Raw genomic sequence first — 12272 nt, 5'->3', positions numbered from 1 at the left:
CAGAGCTGTTTATTCAGCTGACTCCGTACAAGTTGTGGAACTGGATGTCCTGTGAATATCAGGTCACGTATGAAAAACCAATGGCTGAGGATGAGAGCTGTGAGCAAATTCCTTCACTTTTAAAAGTCTGAAGTTAGTTCCAGGATTTAGTGATGTGACTGAGAGCTGCTTGTTTCTCAGTTTGAACCCTGAGTTTAAAGCTGCCCGGTGTACATGGCACAGTGACTTGTGTCCCAGTTTGAGTCGGAGTGGCCTTCAAAGAGCTACTTCACATTAGCTTATTAAAAGAAGCTGCAGTTTGAGCTATCGCATCATCAGTACGGAATGAAATGTCCTCGCAAGACATATCTGACTTGTTATAAAATTATCTTTCTTGTGGCATTCATTGACACAAAATGTGAGATTTGTGTAGAGACGCTTTACTCTGTATCTAACCCCGTGCTGTACCTGTCCTGGGAATGTTTGATGGGGACAGTGTAGAGGGAGCTTTACTCTGTATCTAACCCCGTGCTGTACCTGTCCTGGGAGTGTTTGATGGGGACAGTGTAGAGGGAGCTTTGCTCTGTATCTAACCCCGTGCTGTACCTGCCCTGGGAGTGTTTGATGGGGACAGTGTAGAGGGAGCTTTGCTCTGTATCTAACCCCGTGCTGTACCTGTCCTGGGAGTGTTTGATGGGGACAGTGTAGAGGGAGCTTTACTCTGTATCTAACCCCGTGCTGTACCTGTCCTGGGAGTGTTTGATGGGGACGGTGTAGAGGGAGCTTTACTCTGTATCTAACCCCGTGCTGTACCTGTCCTGGGAGTGTTTGATGGGGACGGTGTAGAGGGAGCTTTGCTCTGTATCTAACCCCGTGCTGTACCTGTCCTGGGAGTGTTTGATGGGGACAGTGTAGAGGGAGCTTTGCTCTGTATCTAACCCCGTGCTGTACCTGTCCTGGGAGTGTTTGATGGGGACAGTGTAGAGGGAGCTTTACTCTGTATCTAACCCCATGCTGTACCTGTCCTGGGAGTGTTTGATGGGGACAGTGTAGAGGGAGCTTTACTCTGTATCTAACCCCGTGCTGTACCTGTCCTGGGAGTGTTTGATGGGTACAGTGTAGAGGGAGCTTTACTCTGTATCTAAACCCGTGCTGTACCTGTCCTGGGAGTGTTAGATGGGGACAGTGTAGAGGGAGCTTTAGTCTGTATCTAACCCCGTGCTGTACCTCTCCCGGGAGTGTTTGATGGGAACAGTGTAGAGGGGGCTTTACTCTGTATCTAATACATGCTGTACCTGCTGTGCTGATGCAGTTAATCCACTCCCCAGTATTGCAAACAGAAAAGGTGCTCCGGGAAGCAGCCAAGAGAAATGACACAGCAATGATCAGGCGGCTGATTTGCAACAAAGTGAACGTCAATGCAAAGAATATTGTGAGTAACTAACTTATCTTGAAATTTCCTCCATGATTTGGTCCTGAGCCACACAGAGCCAGAAAGGTAATAGCTTCAATGGCAGTATATAAAGCTTACCGATTCAATTTTTAAAAAAATCAAAAAGAACAGTAATCAACAATCATGCAAGAACTGGCAGAAACAAATTGAAGACAATAATAGTAAACATTGCTAAACTCCAGTACTCTTAGCTCAGGCTGCCAATGGCTCATTGCCAGAATTTTATTTTGGGTGTGTACTTTGCCCATCATCTTGTATTGGTTTTGTACTTGTGAAACAGAGAAGACTACACTGCAAATTTCAAGATTACAAAAGAAACTTGAACCAAAATTGGTTCAAGCAAATGTTGCCAATTCCAGAGGACACATGTCAAAAGTGCTGGTGTTCTGAGTTAGCAGGGAAGTCAGGAAATAACTTTTCACCCAAAGGGGAGCAGATTGCTTCATAAGATTTCAGTCAAGGCCCCAAAACAAAGATGGAACTGGTGTCAGGGGGTTTCTGCAGAGGTGTAGGGAGAGAAGGAGGAATTGATAGATTTGGTGACAGTTGAGTTGATGGATAAGGTGAGAAGGTGGTTCGATGGGGCTGAGGCATCTGCTGAAGGTGCGTTGGTAAGATTGGTTGAAGTGAATACAATAGATGCATTAAAGGGTATAGACAATCATTTGAGGGAGAAGGGAATAAAGGGTTACAATGATAGATTTAGATGAAGAAAGAGGGGAGGAGGCTCAAGTCGAACATGAATGTCGACATTGGACTGGTTGGGCTAAATGGCCAGTATCTGTGCCGCATATCCCACGTAATCCTATGGTGTGAACATGGATTGGTTAGTGAGGTTAGAGCGGCAAGTTGAGATTGAGGGATACTATGTGTTGGTGGGTGCGATTGAGGGATACTGTGTGTTGGTGGGTGCGATTGAGGGATACTATGTGTTGGTGGGTGCGATTGAGAGATACTATGTGTTGGTGGGTGTGATTGAGGGATACTATGTGTTGGTAGGTGTGATTGAGGGATACTATGTGTTGGTGGGTGCGATTGAGGGATACTATGTGTTAGTGGGTGTGATTGAGAGATACTATGTGTTGATGGGTGCAATTGAGGGATACTATGTGTTGGTGGGTGTGATTGAGGGATACTATGTGTTGGTAGGTGCAATTGAGGGATACTATGTGTTGGTGGGTGCAATTGAGGGATACTATGTGTTATTGGGTGTGATTGAGGGATACTATGTGTTAGTGGGTGTGATTGAGAGATACTATGTGTTGATGGGTGCGATTGAGGGATACTATGTGTTAGTGGGTGTGATTGAGGGATACTATGTGTTAGTGGGTGTGATTGAGAGATACTATGTGTTGATGGGTGCGATTGAGGGATACTATGTGTTGGTGGGTGTGATTGAGGGATACTATGTGTTGGTAGGTGCGATTGAGGGATACTATGTGTTAGTGGGTGCAATTGAGGGATACTATGTGTTGGTGGGTGCGATTGAGGGATACTATGTGTTGGTGGGTGCGATTGAGGGATACTATGTGTTAGTGGGTGTGATTGAGGTATACTATGTGTTAGTGGGTGCGATTGAGGGATACTATGTGTTGATGGGTTTGAGGCATATAGTTAGGTGTATTTGAAGAGCCTGCTGAGTAGGTGAAGTTAAGGGACATGACGTATAGGTAAGGTTGAGTGATATCATCATTTGGTGTGATTTAGGGATATGGTGAGATTGATCATTGAGAAACAAATGTTTATTGCATCTCCTGACCTTGTAAAGATTCTCCTGTGTAAGTTATTCTCTCTTGTGTTGATCTAGGTTAACCGCACAGCACTGCACTGGGCAGTTGCTGGAGGAAATGAAAATGCAATGAAGCTTTTACTGGAATTCAATGCAAATGTCAACATTGAGGACAAAGTGCGTGTGTTGGGGGATCTGGTGTAGATAGTTAATCAACATTGCATCTTTGACCCACATGATCTTGTCCAAGTTACTTGGTGATTTACAGCTAGTTTTATGCTGTAAACATAAGATAGGAGCAGGAGAAGGCCATTTAGCCCATTGATCCTGTTTTATGATTCAATGGGATTGTGGCTGATCTGTGACCTAACTCCACCTGTCGCCCCAAATCCCTTAACACCTTTGAAGAACAAAACTGTCGATCCCAGATTTAAAATTAACAATTGGTCTAGCATTAATTGATGTTTTCAGAAGAGAATTCCAAACTTTAATCAACCTTTAACTGAAGTGTTTCTTAATTACCCTCCTGAAAAGAATGCTCTAATTTTTGACTATACCCCTTAGTCTTTGACACCCCAATGAGATTAAATATTTTCTCCCAATCGACCCTCTATGTTTTCCTTAATATCTTGAAAACTATTGATCAAATCACCGCTGAACATTGTAAATTCCAGGGAATACAACCCCTGTTTTTTCACTATAAAATAAAAGCAGAAAATACTGGAAATACTCATCCGGTCAGGGAGCATCTGTGAAGAGAGACACTGTTTCAAGTTCAAAGACTGCAGTGCTTTCTCATTGTTTGTCTTTACTGAACTGATCTAAGATGTCTACTTACAGAGAAACTGCCTTATGGCAGAGGTCACATGACTACAGCAAGCCAGATAGGACATGTAGTACCATTGCATTTCAAAACCCAAACATCCCCTTTTCATAACGAAGAAAAGACCCAAAAATCTCCCTTATCCTAATGAACAAAAGACAAATTTGTATGCATGATCAAGTGTTACTGTAAGTTACCCACTATATACACACTGTTCTCATGCATTAACAACTATTCGTTCTATTTGTCAGTCTCTGCATCTGCGTTGCATAGTCTTTAATTCATGCAAGTCTCTTAAGTGGTACACTTGTGTGTTGTCATTGGTTATTCGTCTGGGTGATGTTCTTGTCCAGAGAATGTTATAGTGCTTGTTGCCGTGTTAACTGTTGTTATTCCATTTCCATTGTTGGGGACCCATGGACCTCTGTGATTGCTGGTAGTTCTCTGCTCCGTATGGTTGGTGAGGTCATTTCTCCCTGATCGGCTGATTTCTGTGAAGGAACAACTTCCAACTTTGCTAGTTGTGCGCGTATGCCTGTGATTACACCGGTACATCTGGTCATTCGTTTCCACCGTGTACAATTGAGGTGACGATTCCTCTATACTTGTCCCAAGTTTCCACATGGGCTGACTCCTGTTGAGAGTGTTGAAGGTTTGAACCCTGACTGGCTCTTCAGTGCTCAGCTCTGGCAATGGTTTGGCAGTCTTGTCAAACTAAAATTTGACTTTCTGTTGTTTCACTGTGATTTTTTTTCACTCACGCATGTTACTACTTCTGGCTGCAGTAGCTTTTTTGCTATTGGAAGAGTAGTTTTGGTGCAGCGAGACATTAGTCTTCGGACTGGACTACTTTTTATGCCATTGGTCGGTGTGTTTTTCCACTCGAGGATTGTCTTGTGTACATCTGTGCTAGATCTGCTCGGTTCCTTGGTGATTCCTTTGGCAATTTTCACTGTTGCCTCAGCCTTTCTGTTCCACTGGGGATAGTGCAGACATAAATAAAAGCAAAGAACTGCGGATGCTGGAAATCCAAAACAAAAACAGAAACAGAAATACCTGGAAAAACTCAGCAGGTCTGGCAGCATCGGCGGAGAAGAGCAGACATGATGCCTAGTGTTGAATTTCAAAATCCTTTGTGAAGTGGCTGAATTCTTCACTTGTGAACTGAGGGCCATTGTCACTCATCACAATGTCTGGAATGCTGTAACGAATGAAGTGTTCTTTCAGGCATTTTACTATTTCTCCTGTTGTCGAAGAAGTCAGCTGCCCTTACTCCTAGTAGTCAGAATAGTAGTCTACAGTGACAATTTAATCAGTTCCTGCTATAGTGAAGAAGTCTGATCCCAGCTTCATCCATGGTTGTCTGGGATGTCATGTGGCATCAATGGCTCTCTAGCTTGTTTAGCCTGGTGCTCGTTACAAGCACTGCACTGGCTGACGTGGTCTTTAATTTCATTGCTCATGTTTGGCAAATAGAGCACCTCTCTTGCCTTCCTCAGGCTCGATTCAATTCCTTGATGGCTTGCATGAATGCGCTGCAGTATCTCTCCTCTCATTTCCTTAGCAATGATGACTCTATTTCCTTGCACAAGATGCCATCTTGGGCTGTCAATTCAGCTCGGTATGGCCCATATGCTCTTGTGACCACAGGTGTGTCCTTGATGTTCTCAGGCCATCCCTTTATCACTGCTTCTTATAGCCCTTGGAGAGTTGCATCATGTTGGGCAGTTCGCTTGATTTAAGCAAGGCGCTTGCCTGTCAGATTCAATGTCTCTGCTCAGTTGCTGACTTCCAGATTATGTCGAGCTGCTGCCGCATGTTGAATCCGTTGGCACATTTAGGGATACCAGCCCAAGCTTTAGACTTGCTCCAGCTGAGATGAGTGGCTGTTGGATCCCATCTCTGATCTGGAACTCTAAATCTTCCATCTTGCCATTGCAATGGGCTCTCAGACTAATTTGTTCTCTCAGTATGAGTATCATGCCATCATATAGCCTCAACCTCACTTTCGAGTGCTTTGGATCACCATGTTGACCTACTTCACATAGGTCTATGAAAGTCATTATGTTGATGATGCACCAGGGTCTATCTGACACTTGTTCACTTGCTACTCTCTTTCTGCAGTCATCACTCTTAACATTCACAAATCATTTCTCACCCATAGACTTGATGGAACCAACCTGTTATATTGTGTATGCTTCTTCATGAGATTCTTCTGCTGACATCCCTCCAGTGGCCATCTGTGTATTATGACCACAGCCGATGGTAAAGGCTGAGTTGTTCAAATCCCAGAGGGAAATTGAGACAACTGTCATAATCCATTCTTGCAATTTGTAATTTTGAGGTGCAGACTCCACCTTACACATACAAATTCCTTTCTTTATACACCTGGCTTTCCCTTTGAATGTAAATTTCCATTGTATCACTAGGCCTTTTGAACTTTAGCTCTTCTCACAATAAAACCCCTTTCATAGCACCAAGCTTATTAGTAAGATGAAAAATAAACACATTGTTTGGCTTCTTTTAGCTTGGCGCAAGATTTTACCCACAGTCTTGAATGGCTTATTCAGCAAATGCAAATGAACACTTTATCTTACCGTTCTCCTTACTGTTCACCCAATTAACATCTGAAAACTACTATACATCAAAGCACTCAGACTAGCTGACTTTAATCCAATTAAGACACACACCAAGACACAGACCTCCACTAGAATTCTATTTTAAAAATAATTTCTAAAAACATTATACACATTAATGTCGCTTCATGACACTGCGTAGGCTTATTTTGCTTTTTTCTTGCCAAACACTTGTGTGTGAAATGATTCTGCCTCTTGCAGTTAAAACGCTGCTTTTCCCACACTGGACAATCCTTTTCCTTTTGTCTGATGTCCTCCGCAGTATTTGCATCCAGCCCCTTTTCTGCAATTGCTCTGCTCTTTCAGCCTGGAATGTCTCTGAGCATAATATACCTCCTGGTCTGCTATGCCATACATGTACTGTAACTGATATTTTACAAGTTCCACATTTCTACTCGAGTCTATTGCTTTCCTGGGCATGAATTTCTCCTCTTTCAGTAGACGTTCTCTCACTGAGGGGTCTCGTATGCCTAAGAGTATTCGATCTTTAATCAAATCATCTTTAGCTGTCCGAATTCACATCAATCTGCAAGTTGTGTTACTGCAGTCACATACTGTTCAATAGGTGTTTTTTCCCCTTGAGCTCTGTGTCTGTTTCCTCTCATTCCATCTTATTGCAATAGTGTTGCGTCTGAGCAGCTATCGACAGCGTTAGAAAGCAAGGACGCAAATGATTTGCAATATCTGCGATATATCATCACACCATGTCCTTCTATAGCCTGAATAAATATTGTGTATTTCATGCAAAATCGTTTTCTTTATTAGTAATTTGGAATGACACCGGCCCTGCTTGCTGCCTGGTTTGGCCATCTTAAACTATTACAGATCCTGGCCAATGCTGGAGCAAAGGTCACTTCCCCAAACTGGGTAATTTCCATGTGGCATATACTACATGAGGTGATGCGTGAGTATGGGAGCAGCATTGGAACCACTTTCACAAGTAAATTCTTAACAGCATTTCCCAATTCAGATATTAAACAGTCGCACCAGTCTGTCAGCACTAGATGGTCCTACTTTCTATGAATTATGAGTGGACCAAATGAGTTACAGAGCCCAATAATTTGAGGAAATTGGACTGACATCAATAGAGTTGCAGTCAGTAACATAGGGTGCTGGGGAGAGTGGTTACTGAGTGACTGAGGGAGCTGGATTAACATTAATGGAAATGAGTAGAGAAGGGTTACTGAGTGACAGTGTGAGGGAATGGATTAACATCAGTAGCGATACAGTCAATAACATGGGACACTGGGGGGGAGAGGAGTTACTGAGTGACAGTATGAGAGAGCTGGATTAATATCAGTAGAGATAGTCAGGAACACAGGGCACTGGGGAGAGGGGTTACTGAGTGACAGTGCGAGGGAGCTGGATTAACATCAGCTGAGATACAATATCAGTGACATGGGATAGAGTTGGGAAGAGTGTGTTATGTGTTGATCTGTTTGGATCTGTTGAGGCTTTTAGCAGATACAAGGGAAGCAAATCAGCGGAGGCATTAATGGAGCACAGTAAGTGCAGGGTGGAACTTAAGAAAGTAATTAGGAGAGCAAAGAGGGGATATGAGAAAGCTCTGGCTGGTAAAAGTAGGGAAAATCCCAAGATATTCTATAAGTATATCAATGGGAAGAGGATAACCAGGGAAAGAGTAGGGCCCATTAGGGACCAAGGGGGCAATCTATGGGTGGAGCTAGAGGACATCAGTAGAGTGTTGAACAAATACTTCACATCAGTCTTCACCCAAGAGAATGAGGATGAAGATATCAAACTTGGGGAGAGAGACTGCGAGGTTCCTGAGCAAATTGATATAGGGAGTGACAAGGTATTGGAGGTGTTGGCAGGCTTAAAAGTGGACAAATCTCCAGCTCCGGATGATTTGTGTCCCAGACTGCTGAGGGAGGCAAGAGAGGAGATCGCAGGGGCTCTGACCCAAATTTTTAATTCCTCTCTGGCCATGGGAGAAGCGCCAGAGGACTGGAGAACAGCTAATGTGGTTCCGCTATTTAAGAAGGGTTGTAGAGATAAGCCAGGGAACTACAGTCCAGTGAGTCTCACATCAGTGGTAGGGAAACTATTGGAGAAAATTCTGAAGGAGAGAATCTATCTCCACTTGGAGAGGCAAGGTTTGATCAGGGATAGTCAGCATGGCTTTGTCAGTGGGAAGTCATGCCTAACAAATTTGATTGAATTTTTTGAGAAGGTGACAACGTGTGTAGATGAGGGTAGTGCAGTTGATGTAGTTTATATGGATTTCAGCAAAGCCTTTGACAAGGTCCCACATGGGAGACTTATAAAGAAGGCAAAGGCACATGGGATACAGGGTAATTTGATAAGGTGGATTCAAAATTGGCTTAGTTGTAGGAGAGTGTCCTGGGAGTGTTTGATGGGGACAGTGTAGAGGGAGCTTTACTCTGTACCTAACCCCATGCTGTACCTGTCCTGGGAGTGTTTGATGGTGACAGTGTAGAGGGAGCTTTACTCTGTATCTAACCCCGTGCTGTACCTGTCCTGGGAGTGTTTGATGGGGACAGTGTAGAAGGAGGTTTACTCTGTATCTAACTCCGTGCTGTACCTGTCCTGGGAGTGTTTGATGGGGACAGTGTAGAAGGAGATTTACTCTGTATCTAACCCCGTGCTATACCTGAGGCCAGAATTCAAGAGGCACAGGCTGTGAGGCTGGAGGATATAACATAAATAGGAAGGGGCAAAGCCTTGGAGTGATTCAAAAACAAGGATGAGAATTTCAAATTCAAGACGATGCCTGACTGGAGCCAATGGAGGTCAGCAAGCACAGGGCTAATAGGGGAACAGGACTTGCTGCAAGTTAAGACACAGGCAGCAGATTTTTGAATGACCTCAAGTTTATGGGGGATAGAATGTGGGAAACCATTCAGCAATGTATTGGCATAGCTGAGACTAGGGATAACGATGGCATGGGTGAGGGTTTCAGCAGCAGATGAGCTGAGACAGTGACAAAATCAGGTAATGTTGTTGAGGTGAAAATAGCCAGTCTTAGTGATGAAATGTATATGAGGTTGGAAGATCAACTCAGGATCAAAATGTAACACCAAGGTTACGAACAGACTGGCCTAATCTCAGACTGTTGCCAGAATAAATCTCCCTGTACACTGTCCCATCAAACACTCCCAGGGCGTGTACAGTACAGATTAGATAAAGCGTGATCATGGCTTTTGAGCATTCCTGGGCCTGAGTGGGAAGGAGTTAAGATGCACATGGATGAAAATCATTTTTCAAATTTGTGTTCACATTGATGTGAGTTGTCCGACTCAAGCTTCCTCTGTCTGATCTGCATTTTGCATTCAGGAAATAACAGCTATAAGGAGCATGGATACCGGATGCTGCTGATCTGGCTTCATGGGGCTGTCACTCCAGGCAAGCATCCCATTAAGGAGCTGTATGAGAGTCTGGTGAAGACTGGAAATGCTGAGGTAGCAGGTGAAAATGATCAAGAACTGTTTCATGCTGCAGGGCTGAAATATTTTTCTCAGAATGCTCAAAATGATGTGACATTAGCAGTCTTTGCTGCTCCACATTCAAATTAATTATAAGCTTAATGTAATCAACCTACATTTGAATTAATTACAGTTAATTTTGTCCCTGACACTGGGAATATTTCTCTCTTTTGTCCCTGAACCACTGATGTTTATTGGGACTTAGTGCTCTGGGGGCAAGTTGTTCTTAGTTAATTTGTGTATTGCAATTCCTGAATGCAATCATTGGGGTTTTTAGGAAGCAGGTTGGTCCACTGGGATTCTACACAATGCAAGTTAACCTTGTTTAACTGTGATTCAGTGTGTTAAGAGTGACTTGGAAGGGATCTGGTCCATTGGGATTCTGTATAATAGGGGTGAATAGGGATCTGGTCTGTTAGAATTCTGAGTGATGGGGGTGACCTAGGGATCTGGCCTGTTGGGGTTTTATATGATGGGAGCGAATAAGGATCTAGTCAATTGGGATTCCGTATGATGGTAGTAAACAGGAATCTGGTCTTTTGGGATTCGGTGTGATGGGAATCAATAGGGATCTAGTCTGTTGAGATTCTGTGATGGGAATAAATGGCTATCTGGTCTGTTGGAATTCTGTATGCTGGGAAATAATAAGAATCTTGTCCATTGGGATTATACTTATGGGAATTAATAAGGATCTGGTCCATTGTTATTCTATATGATAAGAGTGAATAGGGATCTGGTTCATTGGGGTTATTTTTATGGGAATTAATAAGGATCTGTTCCATCTGAATTGTATTTGATGACAGTGAATAGGGATCTGGTCCATTTGGATACTGTATGATGGGACTGAACTTGGACCTGGTCCATTGGGATCCTGTAGGATGGAATAGATAGCAAGAGATCTTGTGCATTTGGATTAGGTATGATGAACATGAATGAGGTTCCATCTGATGGAAATGAATGGGATCTTGTCCGTTGGGATTCTTTAGATGGGAGAAATAGGGATCTGGTCCATTGCTATTCTGTATAATGGCAATTAATAAGGATCTGCCCCATTGGGATTCTGTATGGTGGAACTGAATAGAGATCTGGTCCATTGGAATTCTGAGTGATGAGAGTGAATAAGGATCTGGTCCATTGAGACTGTATGATGGGGTGAAAAGGGATCTGGCCCATTGGGATTCTGTATGTTGGAAATTGATAAGGATCTGGTCCATTGGGATTCTATATGATGAGTAAATAGGGAACTGGTCCCTTGGTATCTTGTAATGGGAGTGAATAGGGATCTGGTCCACTGGGATTCTGTATGAGAGTGAATAGAGATCGGATCCATTGGGGTTCCATATGATGGGGGCGAACAGGGATTGTGTCTGTTGGGATTCTGTATGATGGTAGTGAATTTAAATCTGGTCTGTTGGTATATTCTGTATGATTGGAGTGAATAGAGATCTTGTCTGTTGTGATTCTGTATGACTGGTGTGAATAGGGATCTGGTCTGTTGGGATTCTATATGACGGAGTGAACAGGGATCTGGTCTGTACTTTTTATTCATTAATGGGATGTGGGTTTCGCTGGCTGGGCCAGCATTTATTTCCCATCTCAAGTTGCCCTTGAGAAGGTGGTGGTGAGCTGCCTTCTTGAACCGCTGCAGTCCATGTGGTGTAGGTACACCCACAGTGCTGGTAGGGAGGGAATTCCAGGATTTTGACCCAGCAACAGTGAAGGAACGGCCGATATATTTCCAAGTCAGGATGGTGTGTGACTTGGAGGAGAACTTCCAGGTGGTGGTGTTCCCATCTATCTGCTGCCCTTGTCCTTCTATATGGTAGTGATTGTGGGTTTGGAAGGTGCTGTCTAAGGAGCCTTGGTGAATTCCTGTAGTGCATCTTGTAGATGGTACACACACTGCTGCTACTGTGCGTCGGTGGTGGAGGAAGTGAATGTTCGTGGAAGATCTACACCGCATGGACTGCAGTGGTTCAAGAAGGCAGCTCACCACCACTTTCTCAAGAGCAGCTAGGGATGGGCAATAAATGCTGGCCCAGCCAGCGAAGCCCACATCCCATTAATGAATAAAAAATACAGACCAAATCCCTGTTGTCCCTGTCATATAGACATTTGTACATGGACTGCTTCAGTACCTGAGGAGTCACGAATGGTGCTAAACATTGTGCAATCATCAGTGAAC

The 12272-nt window shown here is 43.6% G+C and overlaps 1 protein-coding gene across 1 annotated transcript in view; it reads left to right on the top strand.

The window, feature by feature from the left end:
* LOC144672246 (pleckstrin homology domain-containing family O member 1-like) overlaps nucleotides 1-1523 on the top strand; it is a 33456-nt gene extending 31933 nt beyond the window's left edge. Inside the window, exon 7 of the mRNA XM_078534084.1 lies at nucleotides 1308-1523. The gene's annotated coding sequence lies outside the window, so the exon portion shown is untranslated. The remainder of the gene's footprint in view (nucleotides 1-1307) is intronic.
* Nucleotides 1524-12272: the final 10749 nt, after the last annotated feature.

The sequence above is a fragment of the Cetorhinus maximus genome, chromosome 36 (genome assembly GCF_964194155.1).
Source record: "Cetorhinus maximus chromosome 36, sCetMax3.hap1.1, whole genome shotgun sequence".
NCBI classification, from domain to species: Eukaryota; Metazoa; Chordata; class Chondrichthyes; order Lamniformes; family Cetorhinidae; genus Cetorhinus; species Cetorhinus maximus.
The sequence above is the reverse complement of the archived record's forward strand: the minus strand, read 5'-3'. Positions and strand labels throughout refer to the sequence as shown.